This window comes from Diadema antillarum, unplaced genomic scaffold, assembly GCF_040938485.1.
Source record: "Diadema antillarum isolate AM-2024a unplaced genomic scaffold, OU_Dant_1.0 seq00001240_RagTag, whole genome shotgun sequence".
Taxonomy (NCBI): Eukaryota; Metazoa; Echinodermata; class Echinoidea; order Diadematoida; family Diadematidae; genus Diadema; species Diadema antillarum.
In genome coordinates, this window is record NW_027272027.1 from 1 (window position 1) to 10653 (window position 10653).

Consider the following 10653-nt stretch of genomic DNA (forward strand, 5'->3'; position numbering starts at 1 on the left):
ACTTCATGGGTACCTTTTACAGATAGAGAAATAAGCCTGTAAAGGCATTATGGCGGCCATTTTGCATTTATTAAATGCAAATATATGCAAAAAATGTATAAATGGAAGCTTGAAAGTTACTGCTTATATCATAATTGTATTCCCTGACCTAAAAAACATAGGTTTAGACACCAGAATCAATTTTCTGCGGGTTTTATGTCCAGATATATAGCGACTTATTCCTGAGTGTACTACATTAATGGTCGGTATACGAAGATATGGGCTTGCACAGGCAATATGGCGGCCATTTTGCATGTAATTATATGCAAATATATGCAAAAACTATATAAAGGGATGCTTGAAAGTTGCTACAGATAACATAATTGTATTCCTTGACCTAAAAACCATAGGTTTAGACATCGGAATTTACTTTCTGTGGGTTACTTATCCCGAGATATAGGCATAAACAGGTTGTATGGTGGCCATTTTGAATTTATGCAAATTAGACACTGATCCACCACTCGAATTTTAGGGAACTTTTAATATGTTATTTTAATAGCTCTTCCGGGTCAAATGCAAGTGGAATCGTTTCTGTTGCAATTAGTTGTGGGTTAACCCATTTTTTTTTTCGTATTTTGACTGGACTACATTGTTTATGATTAACTTTAAGGAGCTTCTGCTTGTGTTTAAAGCTCATTGATAATATACATGCAAACAGGTTGAATATTTCTACAGTCTTTTTTTTTTTTGTACACATGTACCGGAACTAACGATAGGCCTATAAGGTGGAATAGGGATACAGAAAAAACCAAACAAAACAAAAAACAACTCACAACAAACGAGGCAAAGGAAACTGGATTTGTAGTGTAACTTGCGCGACAAGATATTAAACAAGCATTTTTTTTTTTCAAAAATGGGGAAAAAGTATGTCATCCATTGCTATCTAGACATTTTAAAGCATTTCATTGATGTAGGATAGGGCCTACTGATATTAGCATTTTTTTAGGGGGGGGGGGGGGAGACAATAATTTTTTTTTTTCCAGACCAAAATTAAAAGAGCAGTGTACACATTTGTGCAAGGGTGGATGGGGGGGGGGGGGGGGGGAGTGGTGAAGGGTAAAGGGCATGTGCTTGGGGTCACATAAAAGCAAAGATAATAGCTAGCCTCACCCCATCCCCTTTCCCTTCATAGGGGCCAACATCTTTGTTTTGTTTGTTTGTCTGTTTGTTTTTTTCCATGGGGGAAGGTAATTCTCATTTCGAGTCTCACCCTGGTTTTCCCACACTATACCGTGAATTAGCTACAGGAAGTTATGCACTATTTTTTCTTTCACAATACAAAAAATTGTATCATGCAGTACTTTGTTGGGGTTTTTTAAATTTATTTTTTACTATGAACCATATCGCATCACAACAGAATTCAAGTGATTACCAATAGGCATATTCATGTACATGTTCTAATAAAGTAAAATACAATTATGCTTTGCTAATGTTGGTAGAGAATAAATGGATAAGAAGGAGTAAAGTGCCCATTGATAACAAATGACAGAAATAAAACTTTTTTAACAAATGAGAGAAATAAAATTGATAACAAATGAGAGAAATACTACTTCTATAATGTGCATGGATTACCAGAATTGAATGAAATGCCAGTATGAATGCACTATAGGTCTGGTACAGTTTGATTGTTCAGGGATATGGACATGTAGAAAGTCAAAGACCAGTGAAAAAAGCTATGGTAATATTTTCCACATGAGAAAAGACCAAACAGGAATATAATTTATGGTATTCTTATTGCTCAAGGGTTAGGTTTGTTGTACCGAAAAAAAATAAAGAAAACATTTAAGTGGGTGACACAATTCCAAATGGACTTGAAATGCATTTCTCTGTGATCTCACTTGTAATCACTTTACATTCCTGCTAATATAGAATACATTCTGAAGGCAATCAACAAAATCACTATCATATCAATTCATAACATAATAACAAACACAGCCGAATCATAATCATAATTACACTCACAATCACAACCATAAGAACATTCAAAATCACATTTGCAATCACAGACACAATCACAATTCAACTCTCTTGTCCATTCTGATGATTATTACAACTGCAAGAGCAGTCACAGTCACACTTACAATGTCAATCATTATCAAAATAGATTATTGTTATGTGTCTTTTCACAATAAAACATTCTGATTACATGATACTGGTGGATTAGGTGCATACCAACAAGCAATTCACAGTCACATTACAAAGGCAATCATGTTATAAAGACTGTTTTCTGTCATTTTCATGGCCAGTCTAATTTCTCTTGTATCATAATTCTGCAGTTAGTTTCTAAGTCACTGTTTAAAGTAAATACAAATGCCTTTTCAGAAGCAGGGGACATCTACTGTAAAAGTGGAAATTTGTGCAGTCTGGAAATTTTCTGCACACTCTGCGATACTCAGCCCTGCACAGCAGCTGGTATAGTCTGGTTTCCAGACCCTTTGCCAACTGGACTCCGCGGCGACAAAGTCGCCGCCTTTGCCAAAGGCAAAGGACAAAATCACCTTAAACTTAACAATTGTACTAGTTTTCGACGTTGAGGGCATCAATATCCTGAATAGCGAAATAGTATGGGCAGAGGATCTGGAAGCCAGACTACAGCTGGTATAGAGTACGCAATATGGATGAGATGCATTGTCTACTTTATAGCCTTATATAGGCACTAGAGCTACCGTGAGAGATCTCCAATTGAGTATTTCAAGGCTGAACATGATTACTCTGGATAAGAGAATGCAGAAGGGTGGGACTCCTCGTCTTCTACAGAAGGTAAGAAGATTGGAATATGTAAAGTGTGAACAACTCTTTTCTTCCTTTGTCTAAAAAGAAGCCTGACCTCTTGTCACATAAGTGGAAGGATTTGTTGCATACATCCTATGTAACAATTCTATCAAAAGTAGTGAAGAGAAAAGACACACACATACACATACACACACACACACACACACTCACTCACAAAAACCAAACAGAAAAAGAGCTCTGAAATATTCAGTAACCTGCAAACAGAAAGAAGTGATACCATGCACACTGGAATAACCCTAAATAAACAAATGCTTTTATTTAAATGAAACTGATGTTATTTACAAAAGATGACGCAGTGCTTACATAACTGTCCATAATAATCACAATGAAAATCAGTTAGCTGATTCATTCCTCCTCTTCCGCCAGACCCTTCCGTTCATCTTCCTCTCTCCAGTATTACTTCACAACCCATGTACAAAACCCGTTATGGTGACCTAACCTTCTCCTCCATTGCTCCCACAGTTTGGCATAAACTCCCTCTTCATACTCAGAATGCCTCATCTAGTGAATCATTTAAAATTCTTCTCAAAAATCATCTATTTAATTAGTTGTATTATTTTTTTCTGGATCACTGTATCGTTTGTATTTTTTTCTGCTTCTTCTTTTCATTACTGTTATTTGGGTTTTACATTCTCCTCATGTTTCTAGTTTTCTTGTATAATTAATAGCACCAGTGCACGTAGAAACACCCGTATAAAGCGTCATATAAATGTAATTATTATCATTATTTTTTATCCTTGTTTTATTATTGTAATCATTAATATCCTCATTATTATTATTATCATTATTATTATTATTATTATTATTATCAATATTATTATTATCATTATCATCTTTATTATTATTGATATTTTCATTATCATCTTTTTATTATTATTATTATTATTATTATTATTATTATTATTATTATTATTGTCATCATTATTACTATCTCATGCTCTTTACAATGTAGGATCTTGCTTTGTTACACACACTAAATAAACAATGTAACCTACATGTGCAGTAAGCATGGAAAATCACGTCTTAGTGATCATGGCCAGAATAGTAGGTCGACTACTGTAAAACATGATATTTTTGCCCCATGAAATTTTCACGCATTGGAGCCAACGGACTTTCTCACAAGTTGCCTCTTACATTCAATGTATATAGTGTAACCAAGAACTTTCACATCATGCATTTTAATTTCACGAATCTTGGCTATTGCGAAATTCACAAAATTAAAATGCACGCGAACATTCCTCGTTTTACAGCATTATGTACATCCATCAGCCAACTTTATCTCGTGTGACTACATGTACTTTTGTATACTGTATGTGCTCTAGCATTGATAGGAATAAGTTTTCACACATTTTCATCTCCCTACAGTATGACCATGAACACAAACTTTGAAATTAGCTCAGTGCATCATGTAACATATACCTGACAAATGTAGTCCTGTAATAAATGACAAAATATTTGAAGTTAACCTTATAACATAATTCATTCAAAATAACATGCCAACTTGGTACTGGAGTTAATGATTAAATTGTGAAGGATACAAAACTCAACATAAAACTCAAAACAAAACACAACATGACTGACATATGTTTATGGCAAATTCTTATTATATACAAGCCACCATTAAGTGGCAGACATAAAGCAACGGCAAGAAATCCTTATTCATAGGACATTGCACAAAACCCCCCAAAATATTCTTCTCCACTTGCCAACTGTCCATTACCATCTTCTGCATATTTCATGAAGGCAGCACTGATTTAATTTTGCAAGACTGAAAGGTACCCATGTTTCAAAATGTTGCATGCAAACTGCCATGTACCCAATTTCAAAGAAACACTAGCAAGAGGTAAATTGATTGTATCAACAATCACTTTGACACACTCTGATAAGATATGCTTTTAAATGGGATATGAACCTCAGAACGACATTGATAAGATGATGCCAGTCACCTATAAACACTTATCAACATGATATAATAAAAACTTGAATACCATATCCTACTTTTCCCACGTGGAACTTTCTGCTACAACAGGGCAAGGGTGTATTTGAATCTTGACCTCAGTATGCTCTATCCAAATTTGTGAAGAAATACTCCCTAATTCTGTTATATTGCTTCTCAAAAAGCAATATCACCAGAAATACTCCAAATGTATTCTTCCACGCTATTAGGGAAACTTGTTTCCAGCTGCAAGTAACATACATTGAAACCGTTTTTTTTTCTCTTTGTCGGCGTGTGTGTGAAATAACACTTGCTAAAAGCATGATTTAGCATTTTGGCACTGTTTCAAAATGGGTCCAGACTGGCTGAGTGCTAGACAGGAAAGACAGGAAATGGAAATGTTTAGGTTTTCCTTCCCCCTCCCCCTTACATGTCCAGATAGAGCTCAAAATATCAAAGATTTGGTGGTGTTTTTAATGATAGTCTGCTGCTAGTAGCCACCTTGAGCTGAGAATCTGAGCATAGCAGAATTGGTATGACACAGAGGAGAGCAAGGCCTACTTGAAACCCCAGCTGTCTATTGTGTCCTTCACCAGGGATCACAGAGGGGTAATGAACACAAGGTCTTATTACTGACTCACTATTCAAACCTTTATCTCACAAACACTTTCACATGCTTAATTCCCATAGTCTGAGCATGGAGCTACTAACAGGGTAGCTCCATGGTCTGAGCTGGGTTAAAATGCTAGACAGATTGCATGCAGTTGGGCACTCAAGACACTCTGTTGCTCTGATTTATCTTTACCACCACTTAGGGTGCAATGTCAAAGCAAAATTTTCCACTGCATAATGAACTGAATTCTGAGCACAGCCCAATGTGATGAAATACAATGTGTCTGATTAATATATAGCACCATTTCCAGGTTACAAGCATGCATTATGAGCAGATAATACCCCAGATAATTCTTACTTCTCTTCATTTGCTGTCAGAAGCAATTTCAACAAATGTCATACTGAGCAGTAGAAGGCTTCCCGGTGCACCATGCATTCTTTCTTGGGTGGCCTGAAAAGGGCCCACCTACTTCCCCCTTTCATATTCATGATTACTGTTTCAATATATTCTTTTGGGTGCTATACTTCATAAACTGTACTGTCAATTCAAACATATAATTACAAGATACCACAAACACCCACTGATGTCTTAGTGTCATATTTCAGTGCAATGATTTTGAGCAGGAATGATGAAATAAACATTATTCACCCAACCTCTTCGTAAAACAGATCAAAATCTGACAAAATGGGGTGTTAAAACATATATTCAAAGTTGATTTAAAAAGTGCACAAGATCAGACAAGGTGAAAAATACAATTTTAATACAAACTGGATTAAGTATGTGCCCATGATTTCATGTTTCAAAACAAAATTTTGGATGGCAGTGATTTACTTTACCAGAGAAAACTAGGTTATCTATTCAGTATTGTTTTAACATTTTTGACACAGCTTTCAAGCTAATGCACTGCATAAAACAGCAAAAAATAACTGGTTACTGCAAAGCAAGCACTTTTCCTGAATACATCCTACATATATGATACAAAAGAAAGGTAAAAATTTTAATGTCCATACCACACTAAAAAGTTGCTTCAGAATACCCCAAAGAACAATTAAAAAAAAAGGTGTGTGTGTGTGGGGGGGGGGGGGGGGGGGGGAGATTACACAATCTCATAGAATAATACCCAAAATGTTTATGCTATAATTTTAATGCAAATGTACCCTGCAAAACATGCATCAAGTGCATATAAAAAAGGGTGTGGGGGATTACACGATCTCATAGAATAATACCCAAAATGTTTATGCTAATGCAAACGTACCCTGCAAAACATGCTTCCAAATTGCAAATTCTCATTTAGATGCACACACACACACACACACACACACTATTAGCAATGAAGATAACAGTACAAGCATCATGGTCATCTTCCCACTGACTGCTGGTAGTGACCAATGCTACATTACACATGCACAGTTTTAGCTTGTTGAGAAAAGTTTACTTGCTGGTCACATTGAAAAGTTGCAAATCAACCAAGTAATATTTACAGTGTCATAGACATTGCATACAGATTGACACATACACCACAATGTTACAATTTCAGAGTAATACAAACTCAAAAACATGCATACCGTAGCTGGGGGACAAGACCTCATATCTAAAAATGAATATGTTCAGGAGAGCAAAAAAACAACAACAATAAACAAACAAACATGGCAGCCAAAGCACTATATCAAATGGCACAGCCTTTCTTTTGACATGCTGTGGTGGCATTTTTTTTTTTTGGTATAAAGACAGCTAGAATTTTGGCACCATTAATACAAAACAGTCATTTTCATCAAAATTTCAGATACAAGGTCTTGTCACCTCAGCGACGATAAATATATGTGCTCAGTGTTTTACATATTTTACATACATTTTTATACAGCATTGTCTCTCTTCCCACATATTTACCAAACTACCCAAAAATCCGAAAAAGGTCATACATACAACTTTATATCACAATGGAGAACATTACAAGAAAGTGTGTGATAAGTCCAGCTGACAAGATTTGCTGAGAGCCCAAAGAGATTTGCTGATGGGTCCCTTTGGAACAGTGAGAAATGACCTTCTATCATTTAAATGGCATTCAAGTAGTGAAAATACTTTTCTTTTTTATTTAAGGTACAACACAGTGTGCTTTCATTATGTTTGGTGAAATGGTGAAATTAGGTCAGCGACACATATCGTTCCCAACGTATAGAGAGACTATATGTACATTGAAGGCAGGAATCTCAGGTCACATTAAATCTCTCTAAAAGTGGGTGAGTAGTTTTACCCCCACAAGAATTTGAGAGACTTTGATATCATATGTGACTGCTTTCAGGTACACAAAGTATTGAGGGGAGGATGGCCTTACGACAAATACTCTGACATTCGGTCGTCTATAAAGGAAAGCGTGTATGTCATGTGGTTAGTCAGATTGCACTGTTAACAGTGTTATAGCGTACAGCTCTATGCACCTCCGAATGCCTGAATGCATTGCCTATGTACGTGTTGGGGGGGGGGGGGGCAGCATGGGCAAAACATTCCATGATATACTTTAGCTGCAGATGCAACTGTCTGTTTGATCGCAAAAACATGTGAAATTCATCTTACATGGCCGAGCACAAAACATCACTCATTCGAAAATATCCACTTTTACAGTATGGAGGCCTACGACCTTTGTTGGCAAGACAAAGCCTACACTAAATGGAAGGCTATGAGCTAAATGGTGCAAAAAGATGTTCAGGGCTGATGAGTCATTGTAAGAGTCATCTCATTACATGTGAATATAATAAGCGTGAAGTATTATCGCCCATGCCTAGGCCTACCTCTCCTGTGGTAAAAGGTTGTAGAAAGTATAGTCTACAGACTTCTTGCAGCTGTAAACATATCATTTACACCTGTGGCGTGTACAGCTCCTTGTTCTCAAAGGCTTGTGGGTTGACTGGGGGCTGGTAAGGGGGTGGGGCAACCACTGGTTCCCCAGGGTAAAGGTTCATCATGGGCGGGCCAGGGTATGGGGGCACGAAGTTGGCATTTTCCAGTTGGTTAATATCTCCCGACTTCTCTGGTGGGGCTTCAGTGCGGGGAAGCTGTAGAAAGTCAAGAACACAACTCAAACAGTATACACCAAGGACAGCAGGTGCCTTACCACTGAAGGATGACGTTGTTTCAGCCTTGTCAAAGTACAGTTCATTTATGCAATTAAGCAATCATAAGCTAGCCCCTGCTTATTTAAAGCAATCTTTGCCTATGTCTGTAAACCAAGACTAAGAAATGACAGTTTGATGGCAATAACATATTGATATAAATGGCAGATTAAATCTGAATTTAGACCAAGACACAGAAATGGCATGGTTTACTGGCAAAAACATGCGAACATATTTTCTAGATTCATTCTGAATAGAACATGAAGGGACATTCAATTAAGAGAATGGTCAAAGAATGTCTCATACAGTCACTTTGATAAAAAAAAAGGCAGTCTTGCGGTCAATGTACTGAAACAAGCACACAACTATTTGCAAATCTAACCTAATTTTAATCATCCCCTTGTGAGTCTCTCACTTGTCCTGGCTTGCTTCCCTCCCCTACACACAAGCATGATCTTGATTAACCTTTTCACACAGAAGGCATATGGAAATAAAGTTATGCATACACACACACACACACACACACACAAAAAAAAATCAATAAGGTCAGTGTACTTCCTAATGTTAATTTCCCTTTCAAAAGTATACAGGGTATTTTTTTTAATGTTGAACACACAAAACTGTACTATTTTTGTGGATGGAATTCTTGCCCCATGTGTGATGCACAATCATAACAGCCACGGATGATGAAAGCACCCTCGGTAGCAAAGCACCAGAAAGTCTGTATCATAATCCCCTTACCCCACTTACCGTTGTGCCCTGGGCCCGGTAAATGGCCCTCATGTTCCCTCGGCCATCACGTAGATCCTGGTAGTACGAGTATACACACAGCACACAGTAGAGCTGGGAAAAACATGTCAATGAAATTTTTCATTTACATCCTGTTAAAAAGTAGGAGAAATGTATGTTCAATACGAATATACAATGTTCAATACAATTAAATGCAGACTATAATAAACTATGTAACACAGCATTAAACTGGGCAATGGAAACTAACAGGGTTGAAAATGAAATACCACAACCACTGAAGGGTTTGGATGAATTCGTGTCTTAATTGTTAAATGAAAGCATTACATACTATTGTAATGTCTGTCATGTAGACCAACTAACGTACACTTTGACTCTTCTCCTCTACTGCTGTCTTTTTTCTTTCTTTTTTTTTTAACTCCAGTTGAGGAAAGTATATTGCTCAGTATGTGTTGAAATCTCTTTTGTTTTTATTCTCCATTTTGCCTAGAAATCTCCTTTTGCCAGCAGTTGTTTCTCCTCTGAACATTTCATACTTGGTACATCAACGGCGTGGGGCACAGAAAGCGTTATAAACAGGCCAATATTGTATAAACTGTCATCTGCACATCATTACTTGAGCTCAAAATAAAATTCCACTCTTATATCATTATGTTTTGATGTTATGACTTCGGCTGAATTTATCACATGATAATCATTACATACAAACACAACTTTCCTGGTACTTTAACTTCCATAATGTGTATACAGGATACTTTTATTAGAAAAATAAAAGAACATGTAGTGCATTAATTGTTATGCTGTCATGCCTTTATCACTTCTTATTTGCTTATGAATTATGATATATCTCACTGCCAAATGAATGATAGCGATGATGATAATCATAATTTCAATGATAATTATCAATAACAACTGGATGGTGACAATGTTTTACATGATAGTCCCTTTATGAAAGGCCTGCCTGAAAGCAAAACGAAAACAGCCCATAAAAAGTATCTATTTATGTGCTGAATTCTTGATCAAGACAGGAACAACAACCATGTCCCTTGCCGCTACTAATAATAAATCTTTACTGGCAAAGGGCACTGGCAAGGGATGTGTTGGCATGCTCCTAGTTCCACCAAGGAGGTAGACACTAGGCTCGCCTTAGTACACTGTACCTCCTTGGTTCCGCAGACATCAAAACTGCCAGGGCTACAATCTGTACCATTCCATTTCCTTCTCACACGTGATACTGATATCCAAACCTTGGCAACTGTTTCTTGCTCTTTTTGTATTAACTTCGTCATTCATTTCAGAACATCCTCATGCCAGACTTTGCATCAAATTCCCATCCAACAGTTTGCATTAACCCCTTCCCTATGGGAACCTGGCAGTCTGTGTATTAAATCTATGGGGATTTTAGAATTCGGCACGGA